At 49.7% G+C, this 27,921-nt stretch overlaps 1 protein-coding gene and 1 long non-coding RNA gene across 2 annotated transcripts in view; one reads left to right on the forward strand and one right to left on the reverse strand.

Annotated features, from left to right (window-relative positions):
* MIDEAS (mitotic deacetylase associated SANT domain protein) overlaps positions 1 to 27,532 on the reverse strand; it is a 68,795-nt gene extending 41,263 nt beyond the window's left edge. Inside the window, exon 1 of the mRNA XM_081509033.1 lies at positions 27,426 to 27,532. The gene's annotated coding sequence lies outside the window, so the exon portion shown is untranslated. The remainder of the gene's footprint in view (positions 1 to 27,425) is intronic.
* On the forward strand, positions 244 to 5,640 carry LOC145513267 (uncharacterized). Its single transcript, XR_014059253.1, has 3 exons — positions 244 to 502; positions 1,047 to 1,146; positions 5,243 to 5,640. It is a non-coding gene; the product is annotated as an uncharacterized LOC145513267 (long non-coding RNA).
* Positions 27,533 to 27,921: the final 389 nt, after the last annotated feature.

The following is a 27,921-nucleotide window of genomic DNA, read 5'->3' on the forward strand; positions in this document are numbered from 1 at the left end:
CGAGAGGCAACAGCGAAGGAGGAGGACTCTCTGGCGTGCTACAAAGGATTGCACAACTCCGGGCTGGGAGCGGAGCGCCAAGCGGCCGGCCGGCGCGCGCGGCACGGCGGCGAGCAGGAACCAGCTCTACCACTTCATCAGCACAACTGTCTCGGGTCGGCCTCCCAGCCAGCAGGCCCGGCGCCGCCCACTTCCTGAGACCAAATAAGGCCGGGGAAGGCGTCTTTAAACCTCCGGCGGCTGCCCGGGCTGGGGATTTCCAGCAGACCTCACCTCCACTCCAGAGTCCGTCGCCACCCTCCCCCAGCCCAGGAACGGTGCCCCCCGATGGCTTTGCTGAAACCAACAGGCCACGCGGCTCTTTCCCTTCACACCAAGGTCAGGAGGAGAGGGTGACGAAATGTTTGGAAACCCATCGGGCCTGCCAGGAAAGTCTGTGTGTGATGCTGGGGAGGACACAAGTCGCTTTCTTCCACAAAGAAAAACTCTGGTTTTGGATACGGTAGGGCACGCGCAGTCCTCTCCAAGGCACTTTATTAACAGTCTCCCCCAGTTTCCCTTTTTGGCTAGCAGTGTTAAGGTTATTGAGAGACTGGTCCCAGCTCCTATAAAAGACCCATGTCTTGATTGCTGCTCAGTCGCTTCAGTCGTGTCCGACTCTGTGCGACCCCATAGACGGCAGCCCACCAGGCTCCGCCGTCCCTGGGATTCTCCAGGCAAGAATACTGGAGTGGGTTGCCATTTCCTTCTCCAATGTCTTGATTACCTACATGTAAAAAGTGCCTCGGTTTAATTCTAGCAACTGAGGCTAGAGTTGGGCAGCTTTGGGCTGCGTGCCTGTAGTTCCCCTACCTTCCCTGCCATCACCTGATGCCATCCCCTGATGCCTCCTCAACTGGCCGGGAAGATGGGAAACATTTTTGCTACTCAGGTGGTTCTTGCTGGCCCCCAAGTATCTTTACAGTGAAGCTCTAGAGCCAGGAGTAAGTCCTGGGGAGGGAGCCCATTTTCCCTGGCTCTTTTCATTTGTTTTTGTTTTTCCCAAGGAGATGGGTCAGAAGGAGATTTTTCTTTGAAGGAAAAGCCACTGAAGAATATACTGTGTCCTGGCAGCAGCCGCTTTTCCCCTGTGGCCCGTCCTGAGAGGCAGGTGCATCCTTTGCTTTCTCAGGGGGAAGGGGAGGGGCAGCAGAATGTGATTCTCACCGCTCTTCTGAGCCTGCAGGGCAAGGCCCTTCCCCACCACCGCCCTCCCCCTGCCCCCAGTGGATGACAGAGACAAATACTGGTACCTTCTGCCTAGAAACCTTCAAAACCCCACACTTGCTTCTAAGAGGCATGACCTTCCTGTCCTCTTCCACCCCTTCGCTGGTGGGAGCCCCTGTGTGGAGCTGGAGCTCACACCTTACCCAGAAGGAAAAGGGCTTATTTACACATATGTCACAGTAATGACAACTTAGTTTTATCTGCAAAATAAAGATAATTATGTCAGGGGACTGGACCTGATGACCTCTTAAAATTCCTTCCAGTTTAAAATCCGTGATTCTGTGATTGCCAAAAAATGAATAGAGGAGCCAGGGAAACCACCTCCAACAATGAAAAGCCCAGGCTCTCAGATTTAGCATCTGCTCTGACAGTATTGTTCCTGGCAATTCTCAAAGTATGTCCCCCACACAGCCTACTTAACAACCCTATGTGTGTGAGAAGTATCATCTCGCTCACTTTATGGATGGGAACACTGAGGTTCAGAGAGGTCGAGTGACTTACACAAGATCACAAGGCAAGCCAATAGTTTGTCACCTCTGTTCATCTTCCCATCTCCCCCAGAGGAAGGCAGTGAGTCACTGAGGGATTGAAGTGCTCAGGCACGCAGGCCCCCAAGTAGAGGCTGGACTCCCAGGACTCCTGGCAGAGGTTCTGTGCAAAATCTTTTTTGTTTTTTCCATTTGTCTGATGTTTTCCTTCCCACTGACACCTCATCCAAGTGAGGGAACCAAAGCAAAGCCACACGGTCTCCAGTGCTCACTGCTGCCAGGTTCCTCTGCAAACCTGCAGCCATCCTGACCTCCCCCTTGGGCCTGGTCCCCAGAGGTGGGCTTGGGCCAGCCCAGAGCCAGCCCCGCAAGAGCCAGTGCAGACCAGCCCAGGGATGTTCCCCTCCAGAACCCTGGCTGGGAGTACATTCCTAAAAGAGCCTGCCACCATGGAGCCAGAGCCCAGCCTACAGGGAACAAGTGGGAGCCACTCCAAAGGGCACTGCTCAGCCTTGTCCCGCCAGGACTCCCTCCCTGTCCCATGCCGGGCTGCCGGGCTGGGCCCAGGAAGCAGCAAAGGGAGCAGAGGTAGATGGCAGGATGCATGAGTAACCGAAGTCAGTGACCTGGAACAGCCCTGCTCATCTTGGAGTAGCTCTCTCACTCACAAAGGAAGAGAGGGAGGAGAAGGGGCATGTGCGTGTGGAGGGGAGGAGGGCCCAAGATTGTCCCAGATGGTGCCTGCCTGGCAGGAGAAATCTCCCTCCCAAAGGCCGGCAGATGAGGATGTGTAAAGAAAGTTGCAGCTCTTCCAGGAAGGCCCTGGAGGTCAGTTTTGCTGCAGATATGACAGTGCAGAATCACTGACATGTGAAGTGAAAGTTTTGGTTCTAGAAGCTCTAACTCTTCCTACAGGGGCAACTAAAAAGGGTGCCATTTGGGGAAGAAAAGATAAGAAAAAAGAGATGGTCCAGGGACCTTATCCAGAGAGTGGGCTTTTCTCTACCAGCAAGCTACAAACTCCAGGTCCCAGGGAGTGCATCTGCTGAGAAACACTCCGGGAAGCAAAGCACCCTAGACAGGATCTCAAACTCTGGGTCCCAGTGACCATAGAATATGGCATTCAAGAGGCTTCCAGGAACAGCATTGGCTCTCTGGACTCTGCGCTGAGTTACCCTTCACTGCCCTGAGTCGTCATCATTCGCATCCTCTTCTGGGGCAACCTGAGACCATGAAGAAGCTTGCACGGGGGAATTCTGTGGTATGTGAATTCTATCCCAATAAAGCTGTTACTAAAAGATAAAAGAAGCTTCCAGGGAAGCCAGGTTCTCACCACCCGTCCACCTGCCTCCATTAACCTTGTTTCCATCATTCATTTAAAAGAGCTTTCTTCATCCCAAACCCCATGCCTGCTTTCCAGTCCTTTTTCCATCGTCCTTTCTCTGTCAGGACTTTCCATCCAGGCCAGCACTCACAGTGTGTTTAAGTGAATAACCAACCTTTGCAGGAATGTGGGGAGTTGAGAGTACAAATACCTTTGAGGAAACCTCAAGTCCACCTTATGTCCCTAAGGTGCCTTGTGTCCTCTTGTCACTTCCCTTTTCAGAATAAAGGGACTACCTACCTCTGGGACCTCATGACCTATAGTTACAACAGAAGAAAGACAAGGCTGTATGTAGAAAGAACAGGGAACCAGGACTGAGTCTGCATCCTGCCTAACTAAAGCCAATCCACTGTGTGATCTTAGGGGGAGTTGACACTTAGCTTCTCTGAGTCTTGAGTTCTGGGTCCCTATGAGATGCATTGTAAAGTATTAGTGACACAAACCATAAAAGAATGCCACTTTCTAGGGATTTAGAGAATCACAAGGACAAAAATGGTTTTATAGCTGTATCATGCTGTGTACCTATACGAGGTTACAATTTTTTTTTTTTACTATTTTATCCTAGATCCTCTTCTCCTCAAATTAGCTTTTCCCTTTCGAGAACCTCGTCGAGATTCTGTTTCCTCTGAAAAGCCCCCAGTACCACCCCATCAGCCTGGGGTGACCCTCTCTGCTGGGCTCTGCCCAGAGAGACTCTTTCCAGCACTGACTCTGTGTCCCTTCCAGGTGTCTCTCCAAGGCTTCTGCCCAGCTCCTACACTTTGTGTCCTTCCCTCCAAGCTTTTCCACTGCGTGCCCACCCATCCCCAGTAGGGACACTCCTTTGACGCCTGTGCCTTCTCTTCACACCCTTTTTTTGGCCACGTCCTTTCTGAGGGAGCAAAGAGCTCAAAACCCCAGCCATGAAGTTAAGGCACCGTGTGCTGAGAAGTCCCTGCACTGCCTTCTCTTCTACCCTTGAAAACCCAGGGGGCCCTCCGCCTGAGTTCACATGGACCTCACCTATTCCGGGGCAGGGCCGTGCCTGCCACAGCAGCCCACAGCTGTCCTCACCCTGTGGCCCACCCACCGACCCCCACCTCCACCTCCCTCTCTCGCAGGCCTGGGCCAGGTTCTGAGTGCCTTTGTCAGGCCCGAGAGGGAGCTTCTGCAGATGTCCCCAGTTGCTGCTGTCACTCTGGGACAGACGTCTGGCCGGGGATAGGGAGAAGGACAAAACAGGTGTGGCCGCCAGGGAGGGCGGGCCAGTAGGGCCACAAACAGAAACGCCCTTTCTTCACAGAACCAGAGCTTCCAGCTTCCCAAAGGCCTCATTTCAGCACAGTCCAACGCCCCCTGCAAAACCAACCCCAGAACAGACTCCTTCACGGGCTGTTCTTTGGAACTAGGCTTCCCTACCTTATGGCTGTGGGTCAAGAGGAACAGGACCCCTGAGATCCAGCGTATGCACTGGGCAGTTTTCTAAAGCCTTATTTTTAAATGAACACAAATACAAATGATGCACCTTGAACTAGAAGCCAAAATTCATATTCATGAGAATGTACAGGTTAAGAGCACAGGCTGAGACCTGAATCCAATTCTTGGGTCACACTAGCTTGATGACCTTGAGCAACTTACTTAACCCCTTGGTTTTCTCATGTGCAAAATGGGGATGATAAGAGCTTAAAACAATGGTGTATGTTAAGTCTTTCCTAAGTATTGGCTGCCATTTTTTCTCCTCTCCTAACTGATCTAGTCTACGATATTTATCACCTATACAGAGTGATCAGAGTGATACAGAGTGATCACATCCCTTTTCAATAGCTCCCACCAGACTTTCCTGATGGTCCAGTGGTTAAGAATCTGCCTGGTAATGCAGGTGACGCGAGTTCACTCCCTAGTCAGGGAGGAAAAAGGATTCCACATGCCACGTGGTGTGGCTGAAAAAAAAAAAAGCTCCCATTCCCTGCTGCAAAAAGCTGTTAGCCAGACTGTTAGGCACTTGTGGTTCTGTAATGATCTGGCTCTGCCCTACTTCCCAGCTCCAGGCCCACACAGTCAAACAACATGAAGTTCCCCAAGACATCTGCTTTCTCACATACGCTCCTCCTCCTTGCATCCACAGGTAAACCTTACCCTGCTCTTGACTTGAGCTTAATGGCAGTTCTTCCGGGAAGCCTTCCTTGACTCCTTCAAGCAGAGGACAGCCACTGTAGTGAACACTGCTGGAGACTCCCCGCCCCCGCCAGATCCCCTTTTAGCAGGCGGGTACGCCATTCCCCAGCTACTGTTGTGTGTTGGCTGCTAAGGGCTCACAGTTGCCCCTTCTCAAAGGGAACCCTTGCTGGGAGAGAGCACTGCAGGCAATGATTGACTGGGGGGGGGGGGGGCAGGGGCGTCAGAGAGGGGTGGGTCCAAAAGATGGGACCCCTTTCCCTCAAGGTGGGATCATATCTGTGCTGGTGCAATGCCAACTGCAGGGCTCCCTATGGCATCTGGCTGAAGCTAGCTCCAGCTGCAACACATCCTTCCTTGCTTAGCTTCTTCCTCAGCCAAGATCCCCTTTGCCCACTCCCTTCCTCCTCCGCATGCGGGCTCATGCTTAGTCGCTTCAGTCGTGTCCGACTCTTTGTGACCCCATGAACTGCAGCCAGCCAGGCTCCTCTGTCCTTGGGATCCTCCAGGCAAGAATACTGGAGTGGGTTGCCGTGCCCTCCTCCAAGGGATCTTCCCGACCTGGGGATCGAACCCATATCTGCCTGTGTCTAGTGCACTGCAGGTGGATTCTTTATCCACTGAGCTACCTGGAAGTCCTCAGAGAGCTTCCTATCAATCCCAGGCACCTCCAACTGTCTCAGTCTCTGCCCCTAAGGATCAGACCAGCCGCGCTCTCTCCTAACTCCCATGACATTCTGTTTTTCTTGCCTCCATCCCTTATACATTGTTCTACAGCTGCCACCTGTACCACCTCCCTACTAGGATCAGAGCTTCTGAAGTGCACAGCCCAAGTCTGAGTCACCTTGTTTCCCTGGTGCTCATACATGGTGAATGCTTAGAAAATTAAAAGCCTGTTGATAAATGCACAAGTAAAATAATATTTGTAAAAATTTGAGGTAAGCAATTAGATGTAACTATTACAATCACTACTTTATTACTATTCTGTTTCTTCCATTCTAAGATGCACATTTCCCCCATTTTAATATCTCTGAAATCAGGATGCATCTTACAACTGATAGCACATCATGGTTTAACTAGCAGTATTTTCTTTTTCATAGTTTGCATAAAATAATGGTTGTTGTATAATCATTGGCTTCTTAGGGTCAATGGTATATGGTATTATTATTATTATTATTTTTTGCCACACAGCTTGCAAGATCTTAGTTCCGCGACCAGGGATAGGACCCAGGCCCTGGTAGTGAAAGTATTGGGCCCTAACCACTGGACTGCCAGGGAATTCCCTGTATGGTATTATTATTATTATTATTATTACTACTACTACTACTACTACTTGAGAGTGGATCTCCTGGGTTCTGGGGACTGCAAGGCAAAGCACACAGAGCTAAGTCCCCATTACATGAGCTCAGTAACTGTCAGGCAAGCTCTCATAAAGTGACTTGTATTTTCCCAGAGGTCAGAAGGACCCCTGTGTCCGGACATCTCTGAAAATTCCCATGAAAGCAGGCCAATGTGATGTGAAACAAGCTCTGAACAAGGAGTCAAGAGAGCAACGTTCTGGGCCTAGCTCTTCCTTTAATTTTCCAGATGACCCCAAGCAGGACTTATCAACACGTTAACTGAGCATCTACTAAATGCTTGACGTGATGCGACCCCAGCGGGTCCACCCAGCACCCCGAGTAAGCCATTATCCTCTTTTTTATAGATAAGGTTAAACAGTTCTTCCAAGGTCAGACAGATGGTACTTGACCACCGGGCTTTCTCAGTCCTGATCTCTGCTATATGAGGATACCTCCCTGGGCCTGTTTTCCCAGAAAAATCATCAAGTAATGAGGGGTCACAGGCTGGAGGCTCACAAGCCAGGCTCATTCCCAGATACACTGCATTGGACCTATATAATGTATTTTATTTTTATTGAATTAAATGTATTTCCAAACATTTATTTAAATCAGGAGACGTAAGTTAAAAATAGGGATTTCTGGTTTGTCATTAAAAAAAAAAACAACAAAAAAGGAACATTGCTTACATTGGGCCCTCCTTCTCGGGGGTGGAGTCATGTAGCTGTGCCAGGCACTGTGATGGGAGGTACACGTTTCAATTTTCCACAGATTCCACCCCTTCCTAGGCCGTGGGTCACTGTCATTTATCATCTCGCCTATGGTGTTCTCTTGCACCCAGCCGGCCTCTGTTATTGAGATCCCCCTACTCCCTACCGGCCTTTCAGTGGGTGACCCTTAAACCAGATGCACTCCGGTGCCCTCTGCAGCCCTTACCCACCTTTGGCTCCTCCCAGAATCTCCCAGCACAGCCTCCCTCCAAGGAGGTCACTTTACTGAACCTATTTCGGAACCAGCAGGCAAGCCCCTGCCTGGCACCTACCTCCTCTCTGCCTCCATCACAGGCACAGCCCCCTCGTCATTGGTACCTCCCACCCCCAGCCAGAGCCTCCGTCCCGGCAGATGTGGAGAGGAGGTAGCCCAGGTCGAGGGGCGGGGCCCCATCCGGGAGGCAGGGAGGAAGGCAGAACTTGGTATTTCCCAACAGGAAAGTGGTTCCGAGGAGATAAATTGTAAGCGGGGGAGGCTCCGCAGTCACAGATGAACACAGTTTGACACATAAGGAAAGACAAACAGTAAATCATCAGGAGGAAAAATGCTGGGTCTCAGCAGCAATTTGAGATATGCAAATTAGAACACCATTAAGGACCCATTATGACCCGAGTCAACGTGAAAATAAGTAAATAAATTAAACAAGAATGCTGCTGTTGGCAGGTCATCAGGAAACAGCTGCAGGTACACTGCGGTGCGGCTGTAAACTGCTCAGATCCTTCTAGAATGTGATTCCGCATTGTGTTGCAAGAGTTGAAGGCTTGATCAGGTTATTACAGTCAGGAGACCAGATCCCATGAAAACAACTTAAAACTACCACCACAAAGGAGTTTTTATAAAAGAGGCTCATAGGAGCCTGTATTTAGACTCCCCCCAAATGGAACTGAACTGAACTGAAATGGAACTCCATTCAGATTACAGTATGGTATGGTAACAGAATGAAATACAAAAGGATTGACACAAGGAAACAATCTGATGAAACCACTCGATGAACTCACGTTAAGTGACAGAATCAGAACAAAAAATAGTAGAGGAGGACTTTTTAACTATGTTAAAACTCCATAGGAACATTTTGCAGCAATCAGAAAATGCTGAACAGTGCAAATTGCCAAGGTGTAATGTTTATTCTGTTAAGTTGATCAAGATGGTTTAAATAATAATGATGATAATAATGATGATGATATTGATGATGTAAAGGCCTTTGGACAAAATTGCCTCATCATAAAAATACCCCAGCCCAGGTTCCAGGCACAGGTAGGTCCTGCCCTCTGCCTTGATGAGGAAGGAAGAAGGAATGTAAACTGGGAGAGGAGGGGTTATGACCATGGGCAGGAGAAGGGCCCAGAGGCTTCCTTTATCGGGAGGGCTCTGAAAGACACTTCTGCCCAAAAAACAAAGTGACACAAATAAACCCACACCATTTAACCTCCAGAGTCCTGGGTGCTAGCTCTTAACTGCTGCATTTGCGCTCTCAATTTTACTAATACCTCATTTCAGCAACTTCGTAGGTGACACTGGGGCTCTTTGTGGGCTAGCCTAGGAACCAGCCCAACCACCATTTATAGCATTGTTTCTATGGAAATGTGTTTCAAGCTACAAGAAACTGAGCTGCTGACAACCCTGGGGCACACATGTGGTCTCTAAATTAGGGAACTGAGACGAGCAGTTATTGCTGGGTCCTGGGCTCAGGAAGACAGCGTGTTACTTAGATTCTGTATCAGTTAGTACACCAACCAGCAATGATCCCCTTGGAGTTGGCTCGAGATCACTGCAGTGGGTGGGAATGGGACCACAGCATCAAAGAATGAATACTATATTCAAGGGAAGCACGTGGATATTCCTTATCTCTGCTTCCACACCCACGCACAACCTGAGTGACAACCACGCACAAGCCTGTGTGACATGAGGACATGAAACTGGCCGAAGTACCCTCGTGAGTATCCAGTCAAGCCCTGGGCCCACACGCTCTCCAGTTTCCCTCTGACCCCGGCAAACCTCCAGCCACAGTCTGATCATGGAACAACAAACCTCAAATCTTTGAGAGTTTTGGAATTTGGCTTTAGCGCATGTAGGCTTGTGATAAACCCATCTCTCCACACATTCTGTTGCAGTGGCTTCTGCGTTAGCAGGCTCCAACCTGCCCACTCGAGGTCTGCCCAGGGCTCTCCTGGCTCCACCCACCCCGGGACTCCAAACAACACAAGGAGTCTCCATTTCCTGCCTTGGACTGTGCTAGTCACAGGGAAAGAATGATCGTGGGCCCTCCAGACACTCCATGTGACAAGAAAGTTCCCCACCGAGAAGGCTACCTAGCCAGAGTCTGTCATACAGAGTGAAGTTAAGTCAGAAAGAGAAAAACAAACATCGTGTCTTAACACGTAGATGTGGAATCTAGAAAAATGGCAAAGATGATCTTATTTGCAAAGCAGAAATAGAGATACAGATGTAGAGAACAAATGTGTGGATACTGAGACAGAAAGCTGGGGGGGGGGTGTTGGGGATAAATTGGAGATTGAGACCGACATATATACACTACTGTGAATAAAACAGATAACTAATGGGAACCTACAGTATAGCACAGGGAAGCCGACTCAATGCTCTGTGGTGACCTAAATGGGTGGGCACGTGTGCTCAGTCGCTTCAGTGATGTCTGACTCTTTGTGACCCCATGGACGGCAGACCACCAGGCGCCTCTGTCCGTGGGATTTTCCCGGCAGGAATACTGGAGTGGGTTGCCATGCCCTCCTCCAAGGGGTCTTCCTGACTCAGGGATCGAACCCATGTCTCCTGTGTCTCCTGCACTGCAGGTGGATTCTTTACCATTGAGCCACCAGGGAAGCCCAACCTAAATGGGAAGGGAATCCAAAAAAGAAGGGATAGATGGCTGATTCATTCTGCTATACAGCAGAAACTGACACAGCAGTGTAAAGCAACTATACTCCAATTAAAAAAAAAGAAGACAGGGAGAAGGCTACACACAGGGAGGCAAATCCAAGGGGGAGTGGTGGGTAAGAAGGCCGTTCACTAGGCGTCTCAAGGTTCTGAGATGCCAGAGACACAAGGTGGTCAGAGACGGTCAGAAGACAGTCAGCTGCTCAGCCACAGGCCACAGCTGCAGCTGCAAGTCCCAGCAGAGCTCTTGGCAAGATGGGAGGGGTCAGAGGGCCCTGCAGGCCAAGCCAGAGAGAGACTGGATGAATGTGGGGGCTTCCTTCCTGAGCTTGGTTAAAGTGAAGTCGCTCAGTCGTGTCTGACTCTTTGCGACCCCATGGACTATAGAGTCCATGGAATTCTCTAGGCCAGAATACTGGAGTGGGTAGCCTTTCCCTTCTCCAGGGGGTCTTCCCAACCCAGGGATTAAACCCAAGTTTCCCCAATTGCAAGAGGATTCTTTACCAGCTGAGCCACAAGGGAAGCCCCCCGAGGTTGGTTAAAGGGCAACTCGAAGTTTCTAAGTTTCAATACTATAATGAATATGTGCAACCCTGCAAACACCCAAGACACAAACTCACTGGGGCTCCCCCTGGGTGAGGCAGGGCCGCAGAAGGTCAGTTTGCAAATCACACCCTCTCTGCTGCCTGTGTGAATTGCAGAAGAGAGAATCTGTCTCCTACTGCAGCTAGGCCTGCGGGACCAGGCAGAGGTGAGTAGGCAGCTCAGAGCCAGAGTCTCAGCTTCAGGGCCACACGTGCTCATTGGGCTGGAGCCCTGGAAACCCAGGTGCGAACCATCATCTGGGACTCTGAGGCCACTGGGGATCGCCTGCACCAGGCAGAGTCCATGCTGGGAGCCCCGAAGTTACGTAGTTAGTCGGCCTATGAAGTCAGGCCTCCTGTTACTAAAAGACTCAGTTAGCCAATCTGAATTCTCCAGCCCCCGCAGTGCAGTGTGCTGATAAGACATACCAGTTCTTTCTTTCAGGTGGTGGCAGATGGGAGGTTTGGAGTTCCTCCCCAGGGGCCTCCTTCCCACCCAGATCCAAAGACATCGATACGTTAAGGTCTTTTTTTTAAAGAAAAGTATATGTAATATAAGTAAAATATATATAAGCTTATACATTTATATGTTACATAAGTATAAAATATATTAAAGTAGGACAGCAAAGAGCTCAAACCAGTCAATCCTAAAGAACACCTGTGGTGTGTGCTGTGCTTAGTCGCTCAGTCGTGTCTGACTTTTTGTGACCCCATGGACTGTAGCCCACCAGGCTCCTCTGTCCATGGGGATTCTCCAGGCAAGAATACTGGAGTGAGTTGCCATGCCCTCCTCCAGGGGATCTTCCCAACTCAGGGATCGAACCCAGGCTTCCTGCATTGCAGGCGGATTCTTTATGTCTGAGCCACCAAGGGAGCCCTGAATATCCACTGGAAGGACTGATGCTGAAGCTGAAACTCCAATCCTTTGGCCACCTGATGCGAAGAGCCAACTCATTGGAAAAGACCCTAATGCCGGGAAAGACTGAGGACTGGAGGAGAAGGAGGCGACAGAGGATGAGATGGTTGGATGCCATCATTGACTCAATGGACATGAGTTTGAGCAAACTCCAGGAGATAGTGAAGGATAAGGAAGCCTGGCATGCTGCAGTCCATGGGGTCGCAAAGAGTCAGACACAACTTAGGGACTGAACAACAACAACAAATATAAATGTTGTATAAATATAATATATATTAAAGTATATTGATATAATGTTATAAAAGCATAATAAAGTATGTTAATATATAACATGTTATATTGATATAAGTATTGTTGTTGTTATTTAGTCTCTAAGTCGTGTTCTACACTTTGCAACCCAATGGACTGTAGCCCACCAGGTCCCTCTGTCCATGGGATTTCCTAGGGAAGAATACTAGAGTGAGATATTGTTATAAGTATCAGTCAGTCGGTCAGTCAGTTCAGTTGCTCAGTCATGTCCGACTCTTTGCAACCCCATGGACAGAAGTACGCCAGGCCTCCCAGTCCATCACCAACTCCCGGAGTTTACTCAAACTCATGTCCATTAAGTATAATATATATTAAAGTATTACATAAATGTGTATATATATATATAAAGCAATTTTAAACACACAAATATTCCATTCATGACCACGTCACCTAAACCTTGTGTTTACCTTATCCCAATTTATACCATAGCCAATGTAATCAGTTTTTATGCCCTCATTAAATAAATATATGTGCAGCTTTGCCTATTAAAGCAGAAGCCACTTTTTCACCATAATTCTTCAACATTTTCCCATGAATTAATATCTTCATACTAGTCTAACAGTGGCACAACAGTCCACTGAGTCTAAGTATCACAAATTATGTAGCCATGCGGAACACTCAGGCTGTTTACAGTTTTTTGCTATTTCAAATGATGTTGTTACTAATATCTTTGTGCATATAGCTCTCTTCTTATCTAGAATTATTTCCTTAGAATAAATTCTCAATAGTAATACTAATACATAAAAGGAAATTAACATTCTTTATAGCTTCAAGTTCTACATTTTAAAGATATGTTGCTCTGTGTGAGTTATCAGGATTATCTATTTTCCAAAGTAGTTTTCTTGACAAACCTTCCAATCCTGCCAATCCACATCTACCCTTAAAGTCCACTTTTCCCAACTGCCCCTGTGGGTTTGGCATCTGGAGCATAAACCCTCTGGTTGAATGGATGTCAGAGGGAACTGCACTGAATCTGCTGGGGAGGGATGAGGAAGGAGGCCAGAGATGTCGGTGGGAAGGTGGAGGACTGGGATGGACAGGAGGAGGGAGCAGCTCCCATGGAGGCAGAAACAAAAGCAGATCTGAAAAGAGATTCCTCCCCAAGTGTGCCAACACCTCCCTAGGACATCAAACCCACCCCACCACCCAAGCTTCCTCTGGGCTGACCTTCCGGGTGCCAAGAACAAAGACACACTTCAGGGGGTTCCTAAAGGAGCTTTTAGAAATACAAATACTATGTGCTTTCGGGTTCTGCAAACATATTTTGCCAACAACAGAGGCCTCGCACTCACTCACTGGCAGTCAAGTAGGACCATGCATGTATGGACTCAGCCATTAAGGGAGAGTTGACTTGGAGAAAGAAAATCTTTTCAGAAAGAAAGGCTACCTCATCAACCATGGCAGGGAAGATGCTTCTCCACGGCTCTCTCTTTAAGTGGCATGCAGACCCCTGATAACTGTTCCACACCAGGAAGGCCCCTGAGAGGTAACACGGGTTCCCCTGTGAGGCATCATAAATTACACTGCCTGCCAGACTCCGATCACAGGCTTGGGGAATTCCTGAGCAGGAAAAGAACCACATGTGTCTAAGTATCTCATTTTACAGACAAAATGAGACCCAAGTGCCTGCTGGGGCTCCTGCTGCAGTCGTCGTCAGCGAGTGCTTGTCTGCCCCCTCCGACAGGAAGAGCTGCAGTGCAGCCTGTCCTGCTGACCACCACTCGGCTGAACAGGGCTTTCATTTTAAAACCTCAAGGTCTCCTCTCACGGTCGGGTGACTCGTTCTCCCCATTTCCTTCTCTGTGCAAAGCCGGCAGACAGTGCGGGGCATGGACACTGAGGGGTCGTCCTCCAAGGGCAGCTGGTGTTTATCCTTCTTCAGGGGTTGGGCTGATGGGGGAGGGAAGTCTCTGCCACCTTCAAACCAGCTCCTCACCACCGCCTCCTCAGAGTCCTCTCCAGGATGAGGGGGACCCAGCTACTGGCTCTCTGTGGCCCTATATCCCCTTCTTCCCCTCACCCAGGTCTCCCTCAGGCTCAGAGCAACAGTAAAGCCCCCAGGGTATTGGCTCCATCCGCAGGTGCCAAGGGAGACTGTCAGCTCACCCACCACAGGTGCCCCCGACCTAGGCCAGGTCCTGGACCTGCCCCCCACCCCAGTGTCCTCACATCCCCTCAGACCACCCTTCCAGTCACATCACAGACACCTACTGTGTGCCAGGCCAGGGAAGAGCCAGGCACACCTGCGGCTGATGCCAGCCTCCTCCTATGGGGAAGCGCGACTGCAGAAACACTAGGCTGGTGGCTCAGGAAGGCAGCAAGGAAGCAGGTGACTTCTGGCCGGCTCTGTGGGCATCCGCCAACAAATGGGCAGGGAGGATGTTCCAGGCAGGGGGACAATGCCACACAAGGCACAGGGGCTTGACTGCCGTGCTGAGGAGCAGAGACATGAAGGGCGGTTCGAGGGAAGTGCATGCGGCAGGAGAGGTAGGCTGGGGCTCCCAGGGCCTCGGGCGCCTTTCTGAGGATGGTGAGCTTCCTCCTGCAGGACTTGGGCAGCCCTCAAAGGCTTTTTAAGAGGGCTGACATGATCTTGCCTGGAGGATTCCATGGACAGACAAGCCAGGCAGGCTACAGTCCATGGGGTCGCAAAGAGTCAAAATGACTGAGCGACTAACACTTTCACTTTCACGATCAAAGCTGTGTTTCAGTAAAATAACTCAGATCCCTCAAGACTTCCTTTTCTGCTTTAGTGTTGTTTCTAACGCGATTCCGTTTCATCTGGACAGAAATGGGCAAATTGGTGCAAACTGGGCCGGAGCCAACATTGGCCAGGAATACTCCTGCTCGTCCCTGCTGGGGGTCACCCTGACCCCACATTGGTGAGCAGGCCTCAGGCTCAGGCCTCACCCCCAGTCCAGGATGCAAGAACTCGGCCCTTAACACACTCAGCTGCATGGAGGCAGCAGCTCCCCACCAATAGGCACCAGGGGAAAAAATCTCCTGTAACACCGGCAGCCACCGCAGCCATGAGTCCAAAAGTTCAAAACTGCATTTTTCCCTTTAAAGCAAATGAACTGCTTCCTAAGTTTATTGGAACTGAATGACCAAGATTTCATGCAAAGTGCCCTTACTTCAAAGAGTTATAACCAGAGGACCTGGGGGCAGGAAGGGAGCTGGCGCTTACCTAACCAGCACCTTCTCGTCTGGATGAAGAAATTGGGCAGGGATTCGACTGGCGATGCTGACAGTCACAGGTAGATGAAGCCCTAGTTCCTTTAGTTCTTTCTCAGCCAGGATATTGGCTTAAATGCCTCCAACAGGTTGACATCGTCAGAACTTGAGAAGGTCCCAGTCCTGTTGCTTTGGACAGCATGGGCACCAGGGACTTCAATCATTCCACACACCAAGCAAAAGTGAAAGTGTTAGTCGCTGGGTCGTGTCTGACTCTTTGCAACCCCACAGACCATAGCCTGCCAGGCTCCTTTGTCCATGGAATTCTCTAGGCAAGAATACTGGAGTGGGTAGCCATTCCCCTCCCCAGGGTATCTTTCCAACCCAGGGATCGAACCTAGGTCTCTCGCACAGCAGGAGATTCTTTACTGTCAGAATCGGATTCTTTACCATCTGAGCCACCAGGGAAGCCTTCCACAAACCAAGCCTGAAGCCAAAACTCCAACCTCCAGTGGAAAGCAAGATAGCATCTCCCAAACACCTCATGGCCCCGTGGGTCTTGCCCAATCCAGAGAAGAAACAGAATTCACGCTGTAGCTGCCTGTTAGGCAGAGAGAGCCAAGCCTTGGCCTCAGTCCTTACAAGGCAGCGCTGAAGTTTTCCAAATGTTCAGGGAGGATCCAGATGCTGGGATGAGCTCTCTTTTCCACTGGAATCATTCAGATTCCAGAGGAAAAACCCAACTGCTAATGAAACGCTCAAAAGCACAAAAGGATCCTAAAGTTTAGCTGGAAACTAAAGGATTCAGAAAGACGTCCCAAAGGACTAAGATCAAAATGTGGATATTTTCAGTGGCCTAAGAGGGATGCCCTGTCTCCACCTTCTATGACCTGCACTGTCCAATCTTCCCAGTTTGAGGGTTAGGATGAGCTCTGGCTTCCATGATGGACACCTGTTCACTGGGCCTGTGCGCCCATCCCCAGGTTTCAGGAACCTGGCGCTGTGAGTCCTTGTGGAAGGAAGAGTTTCACTTGCCACTGGGAAGCTGTAACTCCAGGATGTATGAGAACATGGGAATGTGACCTAAGCCAGCCAACCAGATGCTCCACCTGGGCTCTGCCTCTGGATTGAGTGACACCACAAAGAATCAAGGAGAGTTCAAAACTCATTCCAGAGGTGGTGGCAGCATTCAGGTTAGCTGGCAGCCAGGCCAGTGGCATCATCACTTTGTCTTTGGTTCCAGCTACCCAGCTTCCCACAGATCCTGATAGATTTCTGAGCCTCCTTCTCCAGATTTCCAGGGCATTCAGTGAGTCACCAAATATCCTTCCAATACATTCCTTTTCTCATTAATTTAGCCACAGTCAGCTTCTGCTGTTTGCAGACCAAAGACCTAGACTACCCCAGCATGTCCTTCGACCTCCACACTGACTCCTCTGGCCCCCCGAGACAACACTTTTGCTCAAGCTTCTATCCTTTCCTCTGAGAAAAGTCTCATTTAAATACCTGTACATAAGAGAGGATTATAGCCACGTTATAATCACAGATATGAACAAAAAGACGTAAATGCTGAATAAAGCAATCCATCCTACCCCGGTTCTAAGTAGATGCCCCAATTTGGGGAATTAATACCAGAAATTAAAAGCATTACCACTCTCTTGGACTCTTCTCTGTTTCCCCATCAATTCAGGGCAGGGTGGCCTTGGAGTCAAGAAACCTGAGTTCGAGAACTTGCACATGTCATTCCAACCCTGGGGCAGGTGGTATCTGTACCACCTGTTTCTCCGAGAGGTTAAATCAAATGAGAAGACACTACTCATGGCAAAGCTCCAGGAACTTTTAAATTCCTACGTCGATCATTCTTTTCAGTCCTCTCTTTCTTGATGTCCCCAGGGATGAACAGTTGATCAATTTCAACTCAATATAAGACATATGAAAATGTGTACCATGTGCTGTACTTGGTGAATAAAATCATGGTCTCTGTTGTCATAAAATGCAACGCTTCCTCCTCCTTTGGCATCTATAACACCATGCTCTCCTGATGTCCTTCCTTTCTCACCATTGGTTCCTTCTTAGTCTCCATTGCTGACTCCCCTTGTACTGTACCCCTTAAATGGTGATCCCCTCACCTCCAACTGCATGCTCTCCATGGGTGATGCCATCAGCTCCCCTAGCTCCAACTGTGTCCTGGTGATTCCCAAGTGTCTGTTCCAGAATGTCTGACAAACAGAGGGGGCTAATGGGAGGTAATCGGATTTGTCTGGAACTTGTCTTGAAGCTGTAGCTGCACAGTAAGGAATCATTTTTACTTAAATGATATGTTTATTGATTACTTAAATGATACATTTATTGATAGCCTGCTTAGAGTCCATGGGGGAAGCAATGCTTCCCACTGCCATCCTCCAGGGGTTTATCTTGCCCCCAGATCCACATGTCCAACTGCCCACTAGAACTGCTTTCTCGAATGTTCTGCAGGTGTCTCCAATCCCCTAAAACCTGCTCCTTCCTCTTTATATTTCAAGTAGAAAGCAAACACTCCAACTTCTCCCTTGCTCTGTTCATTTGGTTGGTCCTCAAGGCCTGTCAACCCAACTCCCACAACACCTTCCTAATCCAGCTTTTCCCTCCCGCACCGCTCAGGCTCCGACTCTTTTTCATCTCGCCCCAGGGACCCCACTGACCTCCCACAGTGACCTCCTCACTGGTCCCTTTGCTGCCCAACTTCCTCATCTCTGGTCAGTCCTCCACACCACAGTCAGTGATCTTTAAAAAGGCAATCTGATCCTCTCTCTCACACACACACACACACACACACACACACACACACACACACACACACACACACACACACACACACACACACACACACACACACACACACCCATCCTCCACACCACAGTCAGTGATCTTTAAAAAGGCAATCTGATCCTCTCTCTCACACACACACACACACACACACACACACACACACACACACACACACACACACACACCCATCCTCCACACCACAGTCAGTGATCTTTAAAAAGGCAATCTGATCCTCTCACACACACACACACACACACACACACACACACCCATGGGATCTCAGGGGCTCCCACTGCCCTCACAGTAAGGTCCCAATCTCTCTGCAGACGCCAATGGCTGGCCCGTGATCTGGCCCCCACCCGCCCCTTTCTGCACCCCCTCCCACCAGCGCTGCACCACACCCGCTGCTGTAGCTCCCGGAGCAGACCGTGCTGTGTCATGCCTCCAAGCCAGGCCCTGCCTGAGTTGCTCCCTGTGCCTTGAATGCCCTGATCCCCTTTGCCACCTGGTGGACGCCTACTCCTTTCTCAGGACGTGGCACAAACACCATCTCCTCCAGAAAGCCTCGTCCTCATTAATTCCACAGCCCTCATTGAGCACAGGTACCGGGCAAGGCTCTGGGGCCAGGCTAGACCTTGCCCAATGGTCCCGCTCTCCTCTGGCCTGGCCGAAGTGACCCCATCCCGCTTCTGAGCCCTGCAGACCCCTGAACACTTTCACACTGACATCCGTGGCACTAATGGCTCTTAGCTTTTGGACGTGTCTGTCTCCCTCAGAGATTGTGAACCCCTTGAAGCGGGAGGCTGACTCTTCTTTATCTTTGCATCCAAGCACCTTGCATATGGCGTGAGTGACTGAAAGAATGAAGAATGGGAAGGGGAATCATTCTATAAACCGTGACAGGCAGCGTTCCACTGCTACTGGGAATTCACATCCAAAATGCTAGCTGGGTACATCAGCACAGGCTTCTTGGAGGAAATTCTGAGCCTTCCCCCACCTCCACTGCAAGTGAAAATGGGGATCCGAGAGTGGCTTTGGCTAAGTTGTCCCAAAGCACATGCTGTTGGGAGGCCACAGAGGAAGCAGACGCAGGCTCGTGGGGTAGATTCCTCTCAGGCCTCTTACAATTGCCAGCAGTAGGGAGGCTGGGGAGGGGAGACATGGGAAGGAGAGAGAAGGAGAGCAGATGGGAGCAAAGTGTCTGACACGCATGGCACTGCCCTCTCCCAGCCTTACAGCAATGACAGGTCACCCAAAGCTTAAGTCCTCCCTCTGCAATCCTGCAGTCTAAAACCCACTCCATGGATCTCTGCATCACATCCGACTCACCTGTTCAAAGAACCTTTCTTGCTTAACCTCCTGTGGTTATTTCCTAAATTATAAACCTGCTGTCTGTTCAAGGGTGAGCCTGGGCTAAGAGCCCCGAGCCTGCTGCCTGCGGGATGTCACAGTACAAGCATTCAGCATGCTGGGTGAGACTGTACTGTTTGAACACACACATATTTCATACTACAGAGCCCCCAAGTTCAAGCCAACCACTTTATCTGCTGCCTGACCTTAGAAACAACAACTTCTTCCAGAACTAGAGGAACCGCCTAAGATGAAGTATCAAGAGCTTGTGTGTCTGCTGGCTGCCTGCTGCCCTACTAAGGGACTTTCAAGGTTAACCTTGATTGCATTCTTATTTTTCACTTTTCACACTGACTTTATTTTATTGTTATTTATTAGCTGTAACAAAAAGGATCTTGATCTTCGTTGAGGCATGCGAACTCTTAGTTGTGGCATGTGGGATCTAGTTCCCTGATCAAGGATTGAACCAAGGACCCCTGCACTGGGAGCTCCGAGTCTTAGCCACTGGACCACCAGGGAAGTCCTGACACACTGTTTAGAATCTGATCCTCAGAAAATGCAACTCCACCAAACTACATTTTCTTAGCTGACAGGTCCCTCTGGCTATAAACCTATCTCAGAAGCTGACTGCCAGCCTCCTGGAGTGAAGGGGCAGGTGGGATCTCTCATTGGGCCACATGCAGTGTTGAGAAAACTGCAGCTGTTCTACAAATGTCCAGTGAAAACAGTCAGTCTTGCATTCATTGGCTTTCCCAGGGGGTGCTAGAACACCGTTCCTGGGCCTTCTAGCACCCCATTGTCTTCCTAAAGAACTGGCTTTCACCCGGCTTTTGGTTTCGTTTTTCTTTCAAGTGTCTTCTTTTTAAATCTTTGTGTACTGCCTGAAGGAAACTAAAGAGAGCGCTGTAAACAAAACCCTTGGTTTACAAATACTGGAACTGATGATCATGATGACTAAGACGATCGATGCAGGATGGTGAAAGAAAATGGAATGTGCGGGTTGCGCCTGACTGAGTTCCACTGAGCAGCTGTGTAGTCTTAGAGAAGTCACTTATCCTCTCTGAGCCTTCCAGATAAAAATGAGTTACCTCAGGTACCCTTTCCCGCTTTAAATCCTCTGAGATGCTGTTACTACGGTTACTATAAAACAGGATGAGAACAGTCCCTAAGGTCCTAAAGCTACAAAAGGCTCAACAGTTCTAAAAACTGATTATTTTGTGAAACAGCAGATTTTAGACAATGTGGGTTTATTAAGTGCAGTTTATGCACAATTTTTCAGAAATAGTTTTCTAGGAAAATCCCAGTTTCACCCTTATTAAGTGCATCAAGAAACTTCAGTTAAAAGCTGAATTCAACATACTGACTGAAACATTGCATGCAACAGCAAAACACTGGAAACAACCCACATGCTCTCCAATAACAGACTAGTTAAAGAACTTCCCTCGTGGTCCAGTGGTTAAGAATCTGCCTTGCAATGTAGGGGACCTAAATTCGATCCTTAGTCAGAGAACTATGATCCCACATGCCACGGGGCTACCAGAGCGCCACAACTAGAGAGCCTGTGGGCCATATGATGCTGTGAAGGTCCCGCGTGCTACAACTAAGACCTGACGCAATCAAATAAATAAACATATTAAAAAAAAAACAACAGTTAAATAAATGATGGCATTTTCATACAGTAGAATGCAATTTAGCCAACGGAAAATATGAAGCGGCTCTACGGGCACTGATATAGAACAATCTCCAAGACACATTAAAAGTGAAAACCGCAGAATGCAGAACATTGTGTAGAGTATGCCAGCATTTGTTTATATATTCATATTTTCTTCTATGTGCAGAAGCCACATCTGGAAGCATGGCTGAAAAATGACAAATTGTAGTTGCCTAAGACAGAGACACTTAAGGATTGAAGAAATGGGTAACATTAGAGGATGGGAAATTTACTTTTTCAAAATATTACGTTATCAAATTTATCAATATTTTCTTATGGGTTCTGTTTTGTCCTTAAGAAGGTCTTCCTAAAAATAATAAAAACTTTTAAAAAAGGTCTTCCTTCTCTCAAGGTTAAAATACAGAATTATTTTTCTAATTCTATTGCCCATTTATATTTGTTTATATCCATATCAGCTTCCCTGGTGGCTCATTAGTAAAGAATCCACCCACCAAGCAGGAGATTTGAGTTTGACCCCTTGGTCGGGAAGATCTCCTGGAGAAGGAAATGGCAACTCACTTCAATATTCTTGCCTGGGAAATCCCATGGACAGAGGAGCCTGGTGGGCTACCATCCATGGGGTAGCAAAGAGTCAGTCACGACTTAGCAACTCAACAGCAGCAGCTGTTTAGTATATATATATATCTGTACAGTAATCTATTGTCTATATTGAAACTATTTTTGAAATTTACTTTACACTGTATGGACTTTTCTGGTGGCTAAAATGGTAAACAATCTGCCTTGCAATAAAGGAAACCCGAGTTTGATCCGAGTCGGGAAGATTTCCTGGAGAAGGAAATGGCAACCCACTTCAGTATTCTTGTCTGGAGAATTCCATGGATGGAGGAGCCTGGTAGACTACAGTCCATGGGGTGGCAAAGAGTTGGATATGACTGAGCGACTTCACATTATATATCTTAATCCATTCATTTGCTGATGGGCAACTTGGGTTGTGTATTACCTTTCTGAGAATAAAACTAAGGGGAAAAAAAAAGAACCTATCAGATTTTTAAAATTTATTTATTTTCTTTTTGGTCTCACCACTTGGCATGTGGGATGTTAGTTACTCAACCAGGAATCAAACCCACAGCCCTGCATTGGAAGCACAGAGTCTTAACCACTGGACTTCCAGGAAAGTCCCAACCAGATTTTATTTTTAAATAAAAATTTTAAAGAATCTAGCATATGGGGTGCATTTTATGGCATGTGAATTATATCTCAATTAAAAAAGAAAGACTCTAGCTTATATGGCAAGGTTGAGATTAATAGCAAGAGAACTGAGTGGAGCCAACAGAATCCTTCCAGTTAAGCCTGATGTTAGGGTTCAGCCAGGATCTCCCCAAGACTCAGCTTTACAGTATAGTCTAGTTTTATAGGTCAATACTTGTTTGGGCAAATCGAAGCTGCAATCAACCAGGAAGCATCTCTTTGCCTTCCTCATAATTCTCGTCTGAGAGTTCCCCAGTTCTTTCTATCAGTTAGTTCCCTTGGAGGACCAGGCCAACCCAGGAAATGAATGGTCTCCCCCCACCCCCCGCCCCCAGCCAGTGCTCAGACTTAGGATATCCTGGGGCAGGTCAGCTAGGTTCAAATCAAGACAAGGAGGAGCCAGTGCTGAAGCTGGACAGACTCTGTCTAGCACCCACAGGGAAGAGGCACTGGAAAAGAAGCCGAACAATGAGGTGCAAAGCCAGGAGGTACCAGAGAGAGGCTAACAGGCGGAAGGAGGAAGGTGGCTAGATGTTCAGAATAAAGACTGGGAACCGCGGTTCTTGGTGCTTGGCTTGGGTGTGTGTGCCTATGCACAGCCAACAATATCTTAAGACCACTGAATCTGCTGCAACCTCACCATCACCACCATCATCCTCCTCACCAGACATCCCCAGGGAACACCAGGGCTGGGAGGACAAAGATATATAAAACAGGGACTTCCAGTATAGTTAAAAGTGATAAAACTGATCCACCTAAAAGCACATTTATGAAGCCAAATGAAAGATATGATTGAAGCTATGATCCAAAGCTGAAAGTCCTTTAGACCAAGTTTCAAGGTTCCTCCATCAGGGGGCCCCAGTGGATGTTACTGGAATCTCAGGGAGAGGCCCACAGGGTAGAACAGAGGAAATTCTTAAAGAGAGAAACAAAGCTAAAAAGGAGAGCAAGACTAAGCCAAGTGGGAGAGAGGAAAGAGAAGGCATTCCAGACTTCCGGGAAAGCATGAGAGGTAGGAACGCTTGCCACCAGCAGTTTGGACAGACACACAGAGCGGGTCACAGGGTCAAAGCAGAGGGTTAGGGCAGGAGAGCGGTGGAGGCCAGACCCCTGCGTGGGAGGCCCCGACTGCCAGCTTAGAAGTTTGATCCTTACCGTGCAGACAGTGGGGAGCCATTGAAGGTTGCTGAGCAGGAGGGTGACCCTTGCAAACAGGCGTTTTAAGTGAGATTACAGAAGAGCCCTTTATCCCAGGCTCATTCAAAGACCTGTGTGTATTTCAAGTGGCCCTTGAGACAGAAAGTCGTAAAGCACTGCCCTGTGTCGTGTAGAAGAAGAAGAAAAAAAAAAAACGTTTAAGGGTCTCACAAAGAGATGCTTCAGTGAAAATGAGAAAAGAAGGGGGGCACATTTTAAAGAAGGAAACAAATTTGCAGGACAGAACTAACAGTCATCTGGAAAACTGCAGCACTTTCTTCAGAGTCTGGAATGCCCTCTTTTGGCTGGAGTGGTTCTGCCTCCTATTTTGGAGGTTAGTTGTGATGTCAAAACACAGGCTTGTGGTGCAGGGAGGCGACTGGGAGGAGGCAGATGAACAGAAATATAAATACTGGGCCCGAGAGCATAAAAGGCCTCCACAATAAGACCACCGTCTTGCAGGGGGACTTCTCCATCTGCCTCTCTCAGTGGAGCCTCAGAGTTTTTGTCAAACCTGCTGGGAGCTTCTTAATTACCCAAACAGCTTCTCCTCTTAAAACAATAATGTGATTTTTTAAAAATCTGTCAAGTTTTGATGCAGAGTTTTTTCGGTATTGTTCCTACTCGTGCACAGTGAGGCAGGAGGCAGGGTTGTTCTGGGGCCACAAACTGGGCAGTCACTTTAGGCCATAAATCAGCATTTACGTAAGGTGGGAGAGGAAGTCAGGATTAAGTTTCCAGTCTCAAACTGGGCTGTGTACAACTGCAAGTTTTGTGAATACAGAGGCAAAGCTGAGCAAGCCAGGGCAAGGGCCTGAGTTAGGCACAAAAATCAGCCAGGTTGAACTGATGACAAGCGCGGGCGACTGCTCCAGGTGGTTCTACGATTCCAGGGGTGGAGTGTCTGAGTCCTTTTCATTTTTTTTTAATAATTTAATTTCTTTATTTATTATTTTTGGCTGCGTTGGGTCTTTGTTGCTGCACAGGTTTTTCTCTAGCTGTGGTGAGCGGGGGCTGCTCTCTAGTTGTGGTGCTCAGGCTTCTCGATGTGGTGGTTTTCCCGTGTTGCGGAGCACAAGCTCGAGAGCACTGGCTCAGCAGTTGTGGCCCTCGGGCTCAGTTGCTTCTCAGCATGTGGGATCCTCCTGGACCAGGGATCGAACCCAAGTCCCCAGCAATGGCAGGCGGATTCCCATCCACTGAGCCACCAGGGAAGCCCTGAGTCCTTCTTTCTTTGGCCTCTGCTAGAGGTTCATCTCCTCCGCTCTCCCGCCCACAATCCCAGGGGCCCCTTGGGCACTTTTAGTCTCTGCGCAGTCTACATGAAGACAAAAAATTGCAAACTCAAGGCTGTCTTTCCTCCGGAGTCAGAAGGGAATGCTCCCTTTCCCTCCCCTTTAGACTAGTGCTACCAGTGGGCTCTTACTAAAGTAGCCCTGGTCAGGTGATACAGTTAACCAGGACCTTGACAGTCAAGATCAGTAAAAGCCCAAATGTACACAACACAAGGAGTTGTGCAACTCGTGGGAACTCCTACCTGCGGTGTTTTTGCTCTAGCCCTCTTTCCCCTGTGGCAACTGTGTCTGGATGTCCCAGACTTTCCAGAAACATCCTGATTTCACGTGGTTTTCCTTGAGTCTCTGGAAGCACGTAGGTGTCTGCCAGGGATTATGCCCTAATGTTTTGGTTGGACAAATGGTCACTGTGCCCGTGACATGCAGCTGGCATGAGGTTGCAAAACAGCGTTTTCCCTGTGGGTGAAACTCTGTTCCTTGGTTAGGGAGAAGGCCAGGCATGGTGAAGCTCCAGGGTGCCGGGCCATCGGTACCCGTCACGGAGTTACACAGTTCCCTCAGCAGGGCCAAGTGCTGCCCTGGCAGAACCTTCCGCCTAGGGCACAGAAAGAGTGGGCTGAGATTTGGCATGTTGGAAGAAAGGCCCAGCATGCAGCCTGTCCATGTTTGTGACTGTGTTTTAAATCTCTTTGCTACACTTAGCCACCTCTGAGGTCCTCAAGGAAAACCTGTTTGCCTTCTTTCCACACTTGAAGGCTTAGCTCCCTTCCTGCGGCACCGCGGCTCAGAAGGTGTGAGGACCCCCCCCCAACCCTGGTCTGTGTAGCCGGGCTTGCTCAGGAAGGAGGGAGGGGTTCCTCTGGAGAAAAAGAACATGAGTCACTCCTCCACCCCCACCCCAGACACTGGCCACAGACAACAGTCTCAAAGACCCAGCACTTTTCCCTTTGCCCAGAACACAATAAAGGAATTAGGGACCCACCTACTAAGTTTCTACATCTGACACTTGACGGCTTAAAGTCTAGTTCACTAGCACAGTCACACAGGTCTGACGTGTCCTCTTTGCAGCCAGGCCCCAAGCCAGTCACCACGCAATTTTGCTAATTCAAACTGCTTTCCCGTTTAGGGAGGTCGATAGCCATCTCCCATCTCCTTTTCCTGCTGACGTCATCCCACATTTTCTACAGGCACAAATAAGGGCACAATTTCTGGGACAGTTTTCAGGCTGCCTGAGGTTGGGAGTGGAAGGATCATGCCCTCCCAGGTCCACTCAACTTCTCTGGCTATTTGGCAAATTATCCGAGGTGAAGGGAGAGGCGAGGAAATAAATCACCTCGCTAAGGTGAAAGGCTGAAAAGAACTCGGCGACTGCAGCTCAGACCCAGATCTGTCCTGGGTATTTGCAATGCAAATGCGCGTTTTGTTCGCTGCCACCGAGGTCTTGCACAATAGCCTGTGTATAAACATCCAGGCCAACAATGCCTGACTGTGCAATCACGCTGTAATTACAGGCCGGCAGGAAGCTGCTGCTAGGAACTGCTCCATTCAACTTCTAGACATCCCATGTCGGAGTCTCCACCGCACCGACGAACATTCCTGCACACACCAACGCGTCCCTGACGCGGCCGCTGCCGCTCCAGTTGCAGACTCCAAGCCCCAGAGCCCGGGCGCCACCCGCCCGGCCCGCCAGTCCCAAGCTACTTTGCAGGGATGTCATAAACTTCTCAGCTGTTCTTTAAAAACAACCCTACGCCACGAGGCTACCGAAGGCGGCGCGAACCACCATCGAAGTTCCCAAGCACATTCCTGCAAGCCCTAGCAGTTTTGGAAGAACAGAAAAAGAGCGAGATGCCTCAGAGTCCATTGGAAGCGGGTTTGGGAGTTTTATATAGAAAACACTCACATATGTATGTGGGTGTGCTGACAGTTTTTATGGCTAAATTGCAAAGTGTTAGGCCTTAGTGATTACTGTCGGGCTCGGGACGTGGTGTAGGAGGAGAAGGGGGTGGGGGGAGTCAGAGGAATTCGTTCGAAGGGGACTTTGGGGCCGTTCTGGGTTTTGCCTTTTGGAAATGCGTAGGGGTGTTTCCCAAACTTCCAAGTGGCTGTGCTCTTCGTCACTATCCGGCCAAGCAAAGAAAAGTGGGGGGGAAAGTTCCTTTAACTTCCTTCCTGCAACCTCAGCGAGGGCTGCGACGAGTCAGAGCGCGCTTCCCTGGGAAGCCGGGCAGGGGCTGGGGGACGGCTGAGCCCAGCCTGTCGGGATAGGCCCCCCCGCCCCCGCGACCCCGGGCGGAGGACGGGAAGCCCCTTCCCTGCACCCCTGCGCTCGCCAATGGCGCCTGAAGAGGCCCAGCTGCAGCCCCGGGCTGCTTTGAAACCCCGCGGCCAAACAGGGTCGCAGCCCGGGGCCCGGATCCCGGCCGCAGAGCTCGCTCCCTGCAGCGGCCCCCGCACGCCACCCCAGAGCCGCCGGCCCTCCTCGCCCGCGCCGCCAAGCCCGGGCCCCGAGCGTTTCGGGGGCCCCTCGGCGGCGCCGCGGCTGCGGGGGCGGGGGGTGCGCCGAGCCCCGAGACTCACCTGCGCGCTGGATCCCAGGGCCGCTCGGAGGGGCGCGGGGCGCAGGCGAGCAGGGCCCGCAGACTCAAACTTTGTTGCTCTCGGGACGGCGCAGTCGTCACTTCCTCGCGGAGCGGGTGGCGCGGCCGGGCGGTGACCCAGCAGCTCGCGCGGTGGCGCGCCGGGCCCTGCAGCCGCCCGCGCCCCCGGCTCTGCGCGCCCTCGGCCGCGGAGGGAAGAGGGCTGCGGTCCGTCTGCGTCCCTCTGGGGGAGGCTCGGTACAGCCTGGTCGTTTCCGCGCGTTAGACTTGCAGGATCGGGGAAGATGGTGTTGGGGTTCAGGGGCCCAGAACTGGAGTTCCAAGAAAAACAAAGGATGGGAAAGGAGGAAGAGAAAGTTTTTCTGTTTGGTGTTGAGGCTAGAAAATCATGTTAGAAAACACGGGGCTCTGTGTTCGTTTTTGCTTTGCTTTTGTTTTGATTGCACCAAATAATGCCTAAGCTGGGCCTTAAAACT

This window comes from Giraffa tippelskirchi, chromosome 7 (genome assembly GCF_054371585.1).
Source record: "Giraffa tippelskirchi isolate mGirTip1 chromosome 7, T2T-mGirTip1v1.2.pri, whole genome shotgun sequence".
Taxonomy (NCBI): Eukaryota; Metazoa; Chordata; class Mammalia; order Artiodactyla; family Giraffidae; genus Giraffa; species Giraffa tippelskirchi.